Source organism: Carassius auratus, chromosome 16 (genome assembly GCF_003368295.1).
Source record: "Carassius auratus strain Wakin chromosome 16, ASM336829v1, whole genome shotgun sequence".
Classification (NCBI taxonomy): domain Eukaryota; kingdom Metazoa; phylum Chordata; class Actinopteri; order Cypriniformes; family Cyprinidae; genus Carassius; species Carassius auratus.
The window spans coordinates 1,915,385-1,931,976 of record NC_039258.1 but is presented as its reverse complement, the minus strand read 5'-3'; the positions used below and the strand labels follow the sequence as shown (position 1 = coordinate 1,931,976).

Genomic DNA, 16,592 nt, shown 5'->3' with positions numbered 1-16,592 from the left:
CAGATACCACAAAAATAAAATGAAACTGAAATAAGAGCTACATTTTTTGTGATTTTTTTTATGAAACAACATTTATTTTCCTGTAATATTCAGACATGATAATTAAAATATTTAATGGTAAAAATGTTGAAGATTAGCAGACAGGCAGTCAATTCATAAAGTGATTTATTTTAGCTTGTATGCGTACACTCGTAGAAAACAATTTCCAAGATGCTTTTCATCTAGTATGTGTGTGGTTTTTCATTTTTTTTTTTTTTTGCTAATGTTGGAGGCTTCTTTCTAAAGGGACAATATTTATGACCCAAATCTTCAAAATCTTCGAGTGATTTGATATAGTTCCAACCAGGGTTGATTTTGCCCCTATTTGGCAGATCAGTTTGTGTTATTTTCAAGTAATGATGTCAGAATTATGTTCTGTTTTGGATTAAAGGGCTGATAATGACAAGAAAAAGATCAGTTATACCAGAGTTTGGTTTTCTATACATATCTTAGAATGTTGAACTGTCAGTTCAATCAAGAGAGCGAATGCATAAAAAAGACATGTATGAAACAGTAAATGAACTCCATACAATAATTTCTAATGATTTGCATGAATATGAATCTACAAACAGGCACCACAATTTTTTAACATTCCATAGAGCTCTTTTACTTTTCTATTAATTTTTTTTAAATCATAAGCATTGATATGTTACAATTTTTTTTTCTATAAAATCATTTTAATTATAAACTCAACCATTGTGTAACTGAGACAGTATTGACCATTTTTAGCAGTGCATCTGCATCTGTCCAATTTTCTTGAATCTTGAAAACTTGAATCAGGCGTTAATATGATTGATGTGAGCTAATCTCTATCAGTAAAACAGAAAGGAAAAGCAACATAATAGATGGTAGAGATACATGACTGATATTAGATTACATATTTGGGCTTGAAGTGCAGGTCTCTGTCAGACAGCATTGTTCTTTGACAAAAGCAATCATTTAACAGAACAACACAGGCAGAAAGGTTTTTATCATAACACCACAAGAACACCTGGAATGTCCTAAGCTGTCATTAGTGCAGCATCTATAGATGTCATGTGGTTTCACTATCTAATGTGTGCGTTGGGACATATCTTTGTGTCGGAAGTATTGTTGTATTTATTTTATTTTATTTTATTTTATTTATCCAAATTTCTCTCAGATGTCTTTTATACACATGAATGTCAATACTGAATTATTTTAGTTTTTCTCTCTATGATACATTAACAGCCCATCATGCACAGTAACAGAAGCTTATTACTGTAATGTCTCTGTTTCAGTTTGATTTATTTAAAATGGAGCATAGAAAAATAGCATGAAAAACAATGGTCTTATACCATTAATATAACATTATTTATTGTGCCACCATGGACACATTTCACACACACAAACTCCCCACAGAAAGACCTTCCGGCTCAGCTGTGGCCCACACCAGGGACCTTCTTGTTGTGAGGCTATCATTTAATTTTCTGTTGAACTTGGAATTAATTTCAGTAGCACCTTTTTTAAAGTCCTGTTCCACATGTATATACAGTGTACTTATTATATTAATTAAAATAACTGGGTAATAGCAAGGTACTACTCCTGAACCTAACCCTAATCCTAAACTTAACCCATTTAGTTACCTTATATTACTTTAAGTACATGTAAGTGAATTTACTGTAAAGTAAAATGAAAACCACATTTCTCTATCTCTGACATCCTTATTCATACTGGCATTGAACCAAATAAATATCCATCAAATAATTTTCTCAGGTTTTAGGCAGGGAAGCACACACTCATATATTCTGTTTTATTACTATTCTGTAGTTATATATGTATTTATATGTTCACTTACACTAAAGATTATTTGTGCTGCTATTAGCTCCATGATATTAATGTGTAATTTTGTCACATAATTTTTCTAAAAGGATGTTTATAAATATATATACGCTGCTGTGCCTAAAGACACTTTATTGATTTTCACCTCAGATTAATGACAAAAAAAGCTAAATCCATGAGGGCAAACAGCAACCCAAAAAGAAAAAAGTAAGCAGACTGAAAGAAACATTTATTAAGAAATAATGATTGCTATACGATTGAATAATGTTGATGAGATTATTAATATTTGACTTCTTCAGCATACAAAACATTTTATTCAACTTTAGTTGAATAGGAAGGCATGCCATCCTGGAATGGGGTTGGGGGGCCCATCATATTCATCTGAAAGAACAAAACAAGGAGGCTAGTTATTATCATCTACTTGTTTCAGATTATTCATATGGCATTACTGGGTTGTGGCAATAGTACAGTAGAAGTTACATCTCTCAATTACAGAATATTAAAACCAGGGGTATTAATCTTCATAAAGTAAATATTTCAGAGTGTTTCAGACACCATTACCTGTGGATAAGGCATCTCTGCGTTAGGAATATTACCATTACAGGAACATGGCTGTGGTCCGTACCTTTCATTTACAAATGAGTCATGTTAATCATATGTTTTAATGAAGCTCAGTAAATGTAAATTGTATTGTAATTATTTTGAACCATGGGCGAGGCTAGCCCCTTTTTAGGGGTGCTTCAGCACCCTTAAAAAGGAGCTCAGCACCCCTAAAACTTGGAGTGAGAAATGTTGTTATTCTAAATTTTTTTGTTCGTCTTTTACACGGTTAAATAATGTCCAAAACATACTTCGTAGTTTGCGGTTTAAAATGCATGTGTTAAGGAGGAAAATGAAAACATCCCAGCATAGCAAATGGTGTGATCCTCTTCTCTTCTTCTAACGTTACTTCTCTTCTGTACCTGCACCGCTCAGCACGACCGTCATCCAGCGCGAAACACACGCAGAGTGAGATGTTGTGTTGTGATCGTTTGTGATGCAACTAAGTTGCTCCAAAACTGTGTCTGACAGTTCTTTCCTTTTACCTAGAGTTGTTCCGATTCCGAAACCATATCGTTGAGTAGTACTGGAGTCAACATCCTGAATCACTATGGTGGTACACCTATAATAAGTGTTTATTTTCTGACTATTTTAGTCCGGCGGGTCGCCGCCGCTGTGGAGTAGCACAGGACCTGGGTGACTCGTCCATAGTCATAAACCGAGAGAAGTAACGCTGGTTACAATGTTCTTTCGCAAGACGCATGCAGTTGTGTTTATTAACTGCTAGAGTGTGAAACAAAAACAGAAGCGCGACAAATAAACTGCGTACCTGTGTAGTGCGTACGTGTGTCTCTGTAGTTAAAGTTTATGTTTAATTTGTTACTCATTTTAACAATCGGGAATCATGTAAACATGACGTCACGTGCGTCTTTTCTGGTCAGTCGTCATGGAAACAGTGTTAATTTCGTTGACTAAATATTTTCGTCATTATTTTCGTCACGAATATATTTTTGCCGACGAAAACGAAACGAAAACTAAAATAGAAGGCACTGATGGAGACTAAAACTATGACTAAATTGATTGACATTATCGTCAACGAATAAAGGACGAGACGAAAATAGACTGTGACGAAAATCAAATCAGCAGACGGCAGAGATGCGAGGAATGAGCAAAAGAACCGGCAAAACAGAACAGACTGCATGAGAGAAGAGAACCAATCAGAGCCTGACTTATTGAGACGTGAAGCGAAGGTTTTCAGTTTTTATGAGCTCCCGGGAAGTCGGCATTCGAAGAGGTGATAGGGACTTTAAGCAACAGCCTCTGGTGGAACGGCAACGCCATTCTGGCATTGTATTGCGCCTGCGCGAATTTAACTGCTACTTTGTGACGTTCTAATTTAACGGTCTACTACGGGAGAACAGCTGATTTGCCGGAGTCGCTACAACGTGAGAGGTTAGGTAAATAAATGTTATGTTTTTAGACTTATTTACATCATACAATATTAAAAACTCCTCTTCTGACAAAAGATTGTCATTTAACGCCAAAAGCAATCCTTCTCTTGCTTTTTTAAATTATATATTTTTTTTGGATCTCAATAAATGAATTAATGCTGCGTTGCGCTGTTCTGTTTTACCGTTGCTTAGTGACTTTTACGTTCTTGGCTACAGCGGTGTGACGGCAAACTTCCGGTCGCTGTAGCCGTTCCATTCGCAGCTGTTGCTTAAAGTCCCTACTGTCTAAAAGAGCGATAAAATGTCCACAGCTCACTTCACGTTTGACGACGAACAAAACAAAACAAAGTGTAAAGCACGCAGAGCGCTCATTCGTGGCAAGAACACAACCAATTTGAAAAGACATTTACAGACGAGCCACCCGGACATTTTCTCAAATGTAATTTTACAACGATGTTCTTTTGTTTATTGAGCTAAGCAAAATTGGAATAGTGCAGTGCGTAGATGTTGTAGCATTAAATATTACGAACTGAAAAGTACTGTAAAATAGCCCCTTCTTCAAGTTAGATGCGAGCACAATACTAATACGTAATATCATGATAAATACATTTGATTAATACTAATGTTTAGTATATTTTATAATGTTCTACTTGTTGACAATATCACAAATATTTCTATATTAGTCATGTGAAACATGAATGTTCACATCCTATCATTATACATACAAATCTAGCAATATTGTAGTATTTAAAACATACAATATTGCTAGACAAATGAATACCTTATAAAATCTTGTTACTTTTTTTATCCACCTAGCTGCCAACTTATTAAATATTTACTTTAAATGTATGCACTTATTGTTCAGCTCAGCTGTAAGCTTTAAGGTCCTGGACCTAACTTTATTTTTCTTTTATTGATGGTCAATTGGCAGCTAGTTATTGTTTACATTATCATGACAGTGTTTGTTGCTGCATGAAAGCTTTTGAATCGAAATAAAGACACAGTTGTGTTGAAATAAAGTTGAATTTGTGTTTTATATATTTTGTTTAAGTTTGTTTCCTATACCAGCTGTAAAAAATTGTCTAGTAAATCTGTTATTGATTTTTAGTCTTATTTTAGTCGACTAAAATACCAAGCAATTTTAGTCGACTAAAATACCAAGCAATTTTAGTCGACTAAAATACCAAGCAATTTTAGTCGACTAAAATAAGACTAAAATTAAAACAAATCAGATGACTAAAACTTGACTAAAACTAAAAAGAATTATAGTCAAAAGACTAAGACTAAAACTAAATTAAAATTCCGTGTCAAAATTAACACTGCATGGAAACATGAAGCCCTGGCGTTTGGAGTGAAAACAAACGACGTATCACTGAAAACACTCACTGTGGCTTTTTTTAATGAATTGTTATCAGTTCCTAGATTTATATCTGTTATTTTTCAGTTGTGGTTGACTATCAAACTAGACAATGAAAGAAAGTTTGATGTTTTTTTTGCTGTATTTATTCATTAACCACACACAGGATTTAACCTGAACCAGGCTTAACTCCTGAACTCCTAGCATTACTCTCTCTCTCGCTCTCTCTCTCTGTGTGTGTGTGTGTGTGTCTGTGGCCTGGCAGTGAGCAATGGACATACGAAAATTCTTTAAAAGAAAAAAGACAGATTCAGGTGAGAGACTAGGGACAGTCCATAATGACCTGTTTTTTTTTTTTTTTCTGAAAAGTGTTAACCTAAAGTAACAGATAATGCAAACCAGCTGTTTTTGTATCAAATTACTTATCTAGGCAATGGTACCCTGCTTTTATTATTATTATTTTCAAACTCACAAGCTTCTCTTGTGAAAGGAATTTGTAATTTAAAAAAGTTAAGCCCAATAATAATAACAATAAAGACATTTAAAATGACACGCCTCTGTGTGCCTTTTGAATATATAATTAGAATCTGTAAATGGTCTCATGGTCTCATTTTTGTGACATGACAAACTGACCTCAACTCTCCTGCCTACAATATATTTGTGTATGATTGTCAGTGCCAAGGGAAAGAGAGGGAGATGGCGAAAGAGAAAGGGAAAGGGAGAGCATGCAGGAAGAACCAGGTGAGGAAACAACAACAATAAGTTGACATATAGTGAATAGTGGCAAGCAAAACATTAACTACTCATACTCCTATACAAACTTATTGGCATTAAGTAGCCTATATTACATTTTATTTTTGTTGTAACATTATTTTACACCGCATTTTTTCATAATAAAGGAGGAGGAAAACAACAGGGAGAGTCCATAAGGGATGAAAGGGGAATTGACTAGTGAAAGAAATGAAGAGACAGAGGGAGTGCAACATACAGACCACCAAGACTGAGATAAAGGGAGCAAATATGTATGCCATTATGGCTGATGAGGCCAGGGATGGAAAGACAGAACAGTTGACATATTGTTTGTTTTTGTGTAAAAATAGGGTGGGTGGTAGCATTGGGGCTAATTGGGTGCTCAGCACCCCTAAAGCTCTGACCCTAGAATCGCCCCTGTTTTGAACTAATATATATATATATATATATATATATATATATATATATATATATATATATATATATTAACCCAAAAGGACCCATAGAATTCATCTTCAAAAGTAGAAGTCATTTCAAATAAATCAACGGTTTATCGACTTTTAGTTCATTTTTAGGCAGAAATAACAGAATGCAATGTTTCAGTGTATCTTGAGCACATTTAACAAAGACTGATACATCAATTCTGCAATAATAAAGTGATTGTTTAGATTGTTTGTTGGTTTAGGGCAATGCTGCTTTCTCAAGTTTTGTTTTCTGCAAATTGCAGACATTTACAAAATATCTTCATGCAACATGATCTTTTCTTAACATCCTAATGATTTTTGGCATATATTTGGCTATTCCTACAAAAATACCTGTGCTACTTATGACTGGTTTTGTGGTCCAGGGTCACATATAGTCTAGGTATGTGTATCTATGTTAACTGTCATTATTCTCCTGCATATTCTAGATTATGAGCTATTCGAAATGTCTCTCTCTCTCTGTGTGTGTGTATTTGTTTGTGTGTGTGAGAGAGAGATTTCATATAAGCTAAATGTTCAACAATATCACTTAAGGCTAGACGCACAGCTTTTAAATTTGGTTTCCCAAAAAGCATTCATCAAGGAAAAGGAATGGAATAAACATTAACCATATGTTGATCAACATTTATTTTTATTGACCCAAAAAGCTAAATCACTGCAACCCAACAAGTACTTGATTAATTTCAGGTAATGACTTTACAGAAACTGCACAGATGTGAAAATTATACATAATTTTAGATTTGAATTTCATACTGTCAATTGATGATTCTGGAGAGATGGGCTAAAGTACAGATCTTTAAATAGAATTATGGTAATTATGCTTGAAATTAATGATTTTAAAGTCAATAGCAAGTAGAGTGGAAAAAAATCAACATTTTGAATAAGCATAGAGATTGAGCAATAATTCATTTATATCTCTGAATGATTTGGTGTTGTGCATTAGATCTTGAAGAGCCGTATTTTGTTTCTTCAGCATAGACAACTTCGTCATTCTTAAGGACAATTGTTTGTTTGCGAGCACCCTTTCCCGTATCAGGTAAATATCGAGTAATCTTGACTTTAGTTGAATTGGAAGGCATTTCATCCTGGAATGGGGTTGGGGGGCCCATCATATTCATCTGAAAGAACAAAACAAGGAGGCTAGTTATTATCATCTACTTGTTTCAGATTATTCATATGGCATTACTGGGTTGTGGCGATAGTACAGTAGAAGTGATATCTCTCAATTACAGAATATTAAAACCAGGGGTATTATTAATCTTCATAAAGTAAATATTTCAGAGTGTTTCAGACACTATTACCTGTGGATAAGGCATCACAGGGTAAGACATATTACTGTTACAGGAACATGGCTGTGGTCCGTACCTTTCATTTATAAATGAGTCATGTTAATCATATGTTTTAATGAAGCTCAGTAAATGTAAATTGTTTTGTAATTATTTTGAACTAATACATATATACTAACCCAAAAGGCACCATGGGAACCATAGGATTCATCATCCCCCAAGGACCAAAGCTCATTGTTGGAGATGTTTTGTAGTGGTGTGGTAAGCAGACTTGGCAGCTGAAAATCAGTAGAAGTCATTTCAAATAAATGAACGCTTTACTGACTTTTAGCAGAAAGCAGAATGCAATGTAATGTTGTTTCAGTGTATCTTGAGCACACTTAACAAAGACTGATACATACATTCTGCAATAAGAAAGTGATTGTTTAAATAGTTTGTTGGTTTTCTGATTAAACATAAATTCAAGACTTAAAAATGTATGTATTTTATAGATTATTGAATACAGTGTTTTTATATGACATAAATATATACCAAACATTTTATATAAGACCTTATTAAATATAATATAATTGGATATTTCCTTACCAAAGCCTTTGTGCAGTGTTCAAGCAGCTCTTCCAAGCAATGAAAGTGTTTCTAGTTGAGCATCAGACATCTATAAGAACAAGGACACAACAACTCCACCCACTAACAGCTGGATTCATGAGGCGACAAGAAAGAAACTGAAAGCAGCTCTTTTTGACATTTCTGAGAGCATCACTGAAAAGCTATTTGTTTCAACACTAAGCAGATGATTTTATGTAATTTTATGCCTTTATTGATAGGACCAAGAAATAACAATTAGACAGGTTAAGGACTACAAGCAAATATGTCTAATTTTGCTAATATTTTGTTCAAAATCATGTTAATAAGAAAGAACACTATAAGAACAAACGGTATGCCATGATGCTAAAACCTGTAAAATGAGGATTAAATGTCTGCCAGATTTAAAAGACACAATAAAAATTCTCCATGACAAACTGCAGCTTTTCCATGGTTGTTCATTCATTTAATGAGCAATGCTGCTTTCTCACATTTTGCTTTCTGAATAAATTGCAGTTAATAAGCTGATTGCAACAGTAAGTTTATTGACAAAAAAATGACTGAAAATACACGACAAATCAAAATAGAGAGAGCTGATGATCTGCTTGTAACTGTGTGCTTGACAGGTGTCTTTTATCAAACAACTCTATTAGATTATGCTTCATAAGAAAGTATATAGCAAAATAAGTCATATATTTACTGTTTTCTGAGTTTGGCTTGTGGGAGGCAAAAGTTGGCTAAGCATCAAAACTTTGACTAAAAGTACAAAAATAGGTCTAAAGTTTTGTTTCTATTCCTGGTAGACCTCCCCACATTTGCAAAAGCTGTTGTCAAACAGGATTCTGAATGAATGACACTTAAGAATGATAAATGGGACATTGTTTATGGGAAACAATGCAGAAAAACATAGTGTTTCTCATAAACCCAACCCTAAAAACTATTCCATAATAGTTGATAAAATAATAGATAATACTTATATATAAAAAAATGGAACAAGAAAATACTCAACATTTTAGTTTCTTAAAAGTATTATTTTACTTTATACACTGGTGTTTACTTAAAATATACATGTACCATTTTTGCATCACACTTTTTAATTAAATCCAACTTGAAACAATTTTATGTAAATTAATAAGAAAACTTCTGTACATATGTTTTTTTTTTTTTTGACAGGTTGCAATATTACTCTGAAAAACAACAAACAAAAATCATGAATGTATTGAGCTGAAAAAAGATGACAAAAAGCAGTTTCCTTCCCTTTATTTTTTTTAAAGGCACTCACCTGACAATTACATTTCGCCATATTCAACACGTTTCACTTCAAAATGGTTCAAATTCTTTGCTAGTTCTCATGCTAGTTGACATGAAGCATTTTAGCAACAATTCACTTCTCGCATACTCTTGTGTTCATAACATTTCAAGGTTCTTTACAAGTTTTGTACCTTTCTTTTGTTTGTTTGTGTGTGTGTGTGTGTGAAACATTATATGATCAGCATGTCATGGCAATTTTTGTTTTTTAACTTTTGTGTAAATTAAGTTTAAATAACTTGTGCACGTTGCTTATACTGAAATATTTAAGGTAGCAACAGAGTTTTTAGATTAAGACAGGTTGATTTTTTCTTTTCTTTTTTCACCGTAACATTTGTTTGGGACACTCCATTAACCTTTGGTGCTGTCTGTTTATACACCTTAATAAAATACATATATAAATAAGTCATAAAAAACTCCAACATTCATCATATTCAATATATTTTAACTATAGTGTGTATAGACTATATATGTGACCCTGAGAGTCATACATAATCTGAAAGTTGAATAATTAAGCGTTGAATTGACGCACGGTTTTTTAGAGTAGGACATAAAACTATTTGAAAATCTGGAATCTGAGGATGCAAAAAAAATCAAAATATTGAGAAAATCATCTTTTAAGTTTTCAAATTGAATTTCTTAGCAATGCATATTACTAATCAAAAATAAAATTTTCATATATTTACAAAATATCTTCATGGAACATGATCTTTAATATCCTAATAATTTGTGCCGTATTTTTGGCTATTGCTACAAATATACCTGTGGTACTTATGACTGGTTTTGTGGTCCAGGGCCAAATATGGTCTACAGGTATGTGTATCCATGTTAACTGTCATTATTCTCCTGCATATTCTAGATTTCAAGCTATTTTGTAATGTCTCTCTCTCTGTGTATGTGTGAGAGAGAGAGATTTCACATAAGCTAAATGGATGTTTAACAATATTAATCAAGGCTAAATGCTTTTAAATTTGGTTTCCTGAAAAGCATTCATCAAGGAAAAGGAATGGAATAAACATTAACCATATGCTGATGAACATTTATTTTTATTGATTAAAAATTTGAGGACAAAAAGCAACCCAACAAGTACTTCATTTAATGACTTTTCAGAAACTGCACAAATGTGAATCTTATACATAATTATAGATATTAATTTCATACTTTCAATTGATGATTCTGTATGATGGGTGAAAGTACAGATTTTAAATGGGATTATAGTAATTATGCTAGTAATTGATTGATTTAAAGCCAATAGCAAGTAGAGTGAAACAAATCAACATTTGAATAAGCTTTGAGATTGAACAATATTTCATTTATATTTCTGAATGAAATTGTGTTGTGCATAACATCTTGGGTTGGGTTTTGTTTCTTCAACATAGGTAATTCGGCCATTCTTTACGACAATTTTTTGGCTGTAAGGACCTTTTCCTGAATTAGGATAATAGCGAGTCACTTCGCCATCTCTTGGAAGAGAAGGTGCACCACCCTTGAAGAAGTGAGGTGGAATTCCCTGCTAAAAAAAACAAACAAACACATTTCACAAAACCATGGGGAGAACATGTCCAATAGAATTACTTAACTTTTTACATGCTCAGTTTATAAAGAAAATATTCACACAACATTACCTGTGCAAGAACCATTGCATTTGAGGCTTCATCATCATCTGAATCATCATTATAGATAGGTCTTCCAAACCTTTCATTTAGATGAGTACATCTTAATGACAAATTGATCACTGACATTATTCTATCAAGATTTTGACACATTTACAGGTTTTTTTTAAATAATGTTTTCACAAATAACAGAACCTTCATGTCATTTTTCAAAACTCTAGAAACATAATTCACAACCGATGATCAAAATGCATTTTTCCAAACACTTAGCACTTTTTTCCAAACGCTTGGATACAATACACATAAACTAAAGATCTTTTGTTCATTGAATAAAAATCACCAGTTTAAAATGACACGGCTTAACTATTTCAAAATGCAACTCGCATTTCATCTGAATTGATCGTCTAATCATTTTATTACAGTAATCTAACTATCAGCTGATAACAACTGCTCAACAGTCACTAAACTGTTGCATTACTCTTGAAGCATAGCTTTTGTGGAAAATGATGAATAATATTAAATGTTTAGATTATGAAAGTGAAGATACTGAGTTGAGTTCAGATCAGTTTCAAGATGCCTGTTGTTAGGTAAAAAAAAAAATTTTATATCATTATAATTGGTATTTGTTTTTCCTAAAGTAAATGTCTTTTTTAGAGGGTGATAGAGCTGGAAGCTGATGAAAACCATTCATATTTTTGGATGAGGCAGGCTTTAACCTGGCCATGACATGGAGGAGAGTGGCCCAGAATGATGTTCGCTAAGGGGACCCGACCACCCCCATTGAATGTGATTTTGAGGGGACCCTATAGCAAAATCATTGCAATGGACCCGATGCTTCTGCAAATGCAAGGCTTCTTTAAAGATATGAATGAAATATGCAATGTTTTGACACTGGACAGCCTGTGTTACAAATAATGACTGTTTTGAATTTTGTGTCTAGAGTTTTGAAAAATTGCATCAAGGCTCTGAAATTTGGTGACAAAATGTTTGTAAAAATATATATACATATATATATATATATATATATATATATATATATATATATATATATATATATATATATATATATATATATATATATATTTTTTTTTTTTTTTTTTTTTTTTTTTTTTCATAAAATGTTATACAATATACCTTTCCAATATTTCCACTGGTACAAATATACCTACCCATAAGTTACCATCTGGTTATTGGGATTCATACCCCAGCTGTTGTTCATAGTTGGAGATGTTTTACTGGTAAGCAGATGCTACAACTGCTAGAAACAACGAAATCATTTCAAAACTATCTATGAGCACTTTTCTATTTTAACTTTATATTTACACAGAACAACAGAATGCAATATAATGTAACTGTTCCTGCGGTGCATATTAATTTGTGTAAATGTGTCTAGACAAAGTTAATATTAATGCAATATAGTTTTTTTAGTACATATGTTGCTAAGCAGAGCTTAGGTATTTTTTTTACAATATCATAAATATGCACAAAAACATATACTTTATGTAAGATTAATTTAATTAAATCAAATATGATATTTGCTTACCAAAGTCTTTGTCTGGTTTTCAAGCAGCTCTTCAAAGCAGTGAAGGTGAATAACCAGAGATCCTTTTATACAGTACATCTCCACCCACATATCTACTGACAGGAGCAGGGGGTTGCTAAGAAAGAAACTGAAAGAAAGAATTTGCTTTCTTCTCTTATATATTCTTGAAACTTTTCTTCTTTGTTGTATTTATACACCAATCTTGTTTGTAAAAAGGTTAGATCATGTTTTATTTTTGAAGACCAAAGCATGCAAGTTACTGTATGGAAAATAATAATAATAATAATAATAATAATAATAATAATAATCAAAACCAATAGTTATTTGCCAAACAATGCAAGAGTTTGTGGCGCAGTTAAAAATGTATTAAATTAATTAGTTTTAATATTACATGTCAGTACATCTTTTTCAATAGGTCTTAGTTATTGCCACTTAGTCTGGCTATTGTCATATTTAATTTTTCACAGGAATGTTAAATGAGGATGTGCGTTCGGTGGATAATACTGTTGTTTAACAACATACCTATCATTCATCTGAAGAAAAAAAAACAACTTTTACTAACAACTGTGGTAGTCAGTATGACGTCTAACTTGACTTGCTCATTTCCTTTAAAATATGCTTTTGATTACAGAAGTGTTCATTCATTTAACAGCATCACATTTGGTAACCTGCTCATTGATTTTATTATGCAGTCAGCCAGTTACACTATGAAAAATAAAAAACAACAACAACAACAACAACAAAACTATATTGTTGGAAACTAGTTTCAGTAAATCATAAAGTTTACTTAACGACACTTAATATAACGAGTAGCGTGACATCTGTCACAACTTTTATCATGAAAAAACTATGATGTGTATGAATAGTGATAACAAAATAAACAAAATATCAGTAAAGTGTGCCATCTAAATTGGATGAGGCATGCATTAAGACATAATTTGATATTCTTCACTTCAGTAGAGATGACACACCAAACATTTATTTTTCCAGAAATCCAAAATTACTATTACATTATTACATTAAATTCATTACCATTTTTCATAGATGCCTTTCTCAATATTTGTTGTGATGTGGAGTTATTGCCCCATTTCTTGGTGTGACCACAGACATCTTTATGCAACCAACACATTTCTTATCCAAGAGAAAGTATGAGGAATATTAGTTTTGTAAAATATTGTGTGGAAGCAGAGGACTCTATACTGGACTCCTGTCATGACAAATTATATTTTTTAGATTTAAAGATAGATTTAAGATATCATATCTGCTTATTGCACCAAAATCCCAAAAGTTTATATTTAATGCTTATACCATTGTTTTTAAGAAGAGAAAAGAGAGGAGAAATTTGAAAATGAAAATTTTGTTGAGGTTTTTCAATATTTGACTGGAGAGAAGAATTCCTGCTCTGTTACAGATCTTTTTAAAGTTCGATTCTAAGCTTAAAGGGCAGCACATAATTGTATTATGGACTTTAGCCATAGTTTATTGACACAAGAAAGAAAAAAAGATTTACAGTGAATCAATATAGCACTTTACATAGCACTTTATTGTGCATTGTTTTACTCCCAAAGTGCTTTACAGTGTGTGTGTGTTGGGGGTTGACTCCACCTCCACTTAACCACCTCCAGTGTGCAGCATCCACCTGTATGATGCGACGGCAGCCACACCAAGAATACACCCCTACTCTTTACGAGAAGTGCCATTGGAATTTTAATGACCACAGAAAATCAGTACCTCTGTTTATCATTTCATCCGAAGGACAGTGCTTGTTGACAGTATAGTGTCCCCATCTCTACACTGGGGTGTTAGGACCCACACAGACCACAGGGTGAGCACCCCCTGCTGGCCTGATTAACACCTCTTCCAACAGCAACCAGGAGGTCTACCATCCAGGTACTGACCAGGCTCAGCTTCAGTGGGCAACCAGTCTTTAAGGCATTACTTATTGGATTTAATGGGAAAACTATTAGTGATAACAAATTAAAGTGTAGTGCAAATATACAGTATAGTTGCCAGTCCTCCTTATAGCTTACACAGGTTGCGTAGGGACCCCCAAACCAACAGGGGCCCTCCTTGCACCATATGATTGCTAGGACTGTGCAGTTAATACAATTTTTGTTTTGTTTTTGATTTTGGCTTTCAACAATAATAAAAACACCATGCTGCTTTTCGTTCTTTTACTTTAATTTCTTTAATTACTTAGTTTCACTTCAGTTTATTGGTAAAAAATTTTTTTTAAACATGCCCTACAATGTAACTAATTATGCTGATTTCTTTGAAAGAGTACTAAAAATGAAACTGAATACACCGACATTGGAAAAACTAGTAAGAAGAAATTACAGTATATAAAACAACAAATTCTAATTTTGGTCAGACAACTTGAGAGTAGTTCACTCCATTATTTTATGTTCTGAATGCCTTGATTTCCACAAGAATTCACAAGTGCATAGTTTATAGTGCAACACATAGCAGGCTATACTTACATGAGATGAAACTGGCAAATTACAAGTTTCAGTTCATGTTCACCATCAAATTGTATTAACTATCCATAAATTATTTCTAAATGATAAAATCAAGTAGCATTTGTTTTATTTGAGAGCCTGTATTTTTTAATTAAAGTAAAATAAAGCAATTTAAAACATTTTAGTGCACTGATAAAATCAAGTAAACAAATGTTTCTTTGAACTTAAAATGCAGAAAACATGATCAGTTCTGACTATTTTAAACATGCATTATTGTCCTGATATACTGTAGCAGCAATTCTGAAACGGAATGCAAAACTAGGGGATATACATGCACACTTCAAAGGTAAATTTGAATTAATGAAGTAAATGCATGATTTCAGGGATGCACCTCTCCAGTCCACCAGAGGGAGCCAAAATATTAGTCCAGAGCAACGTTCACTAATGTATGTACATTCCTCTTTAGGATACCAGATGGCTATGATTTACAGTTTTTTACAATTGCTTCAACACACAATTCACAGATCCACACACCCAAGTAACAGAACACCTCAGATCTTTTGCAAAATTACACTCTTCATTCAAAATTTTACAATAATGTAAAAAAAACACATTTTTGGTACCATATGGCACACACATGGTTCATACCGTTGGATTGTATTTGATTAATTTACACACTGCTGTGCTCAAACTTAAAATTTTGTAACTTTTATACTTTTCTAATGATATAGTCTGGGTTTGATTTTTTCAGAGATTTTGTTAGAGTAAAGTACATGAATAAGTACACAAGAACAGTATACATTGATGGCAATATATCACCAGATTGTGAAACCATTCAGTACATTCATGCTTTTCCAAAGGTTGCATTCTGCACTGAAAATCAGAACATATTCTAAATACAATATCGTACACAAAAACATGTGGAGACAAAACAAAATCAGGAGTTTAAAGTAAAAAAAAATTAAATAAAAGGCTGAAAACCTAACCTAACTGTATCTGGCCATAGCACTTCATCCACATCACAGGAGATGTCCTATCCCGCAAGACAGCGAGGGAAGAGAGTTATTTGAATGGCAAATCCATCCTTGCACAGACCCTGCATCAGTTAGGTCACAGGCCTCCTCCGTGGCTTGAATGAGTGGTATTCTGACATAGGGCTGGAGATCGTAAACCTTCCACCACCATGACAAAAAAAAAAAAAAAAAAAAAAAAAAAACCCTCTTCGATGGGGTTGAGGAAGATGAGAGTATGGTGGGAGGTATTGGGAGTGAAAACTGTGGATGATTATGAAACCAGTAATGGACCAGAGCGGATCAGTGGAAAGATACATTGTCTCAGATGACAATGCTTCTCAGCTGCTCCATATGTTCTTCTGCTGTGAC

General features: G+C 33.2%; 1 long non-coding RNA gene across 1 annotated transcript; it reads right to left on the bottom strand.

The window, feature by feature from the left end:
• Window positions 1-2,057: 2,057 nt before the first annotated feature.
• On the bottom strand, window positions 2,058-3,317 carry LOC113116795 (uncharacterized). The gene is made up of 3 exons (XR_003294069.1): window positions 3,209-3,317; window positions 2,401-2,464; window positions 2,058-2,220 (listed from the first exon to the last, which is right to left on the bottom strand). It is a non-coding gene; the product is annotated as an uncharacterized LOC113116795 (long non-coding RNA).
• Between the last annotated feature and the right edge of the window lie 13,275 nt (window positions 3,318-16,592).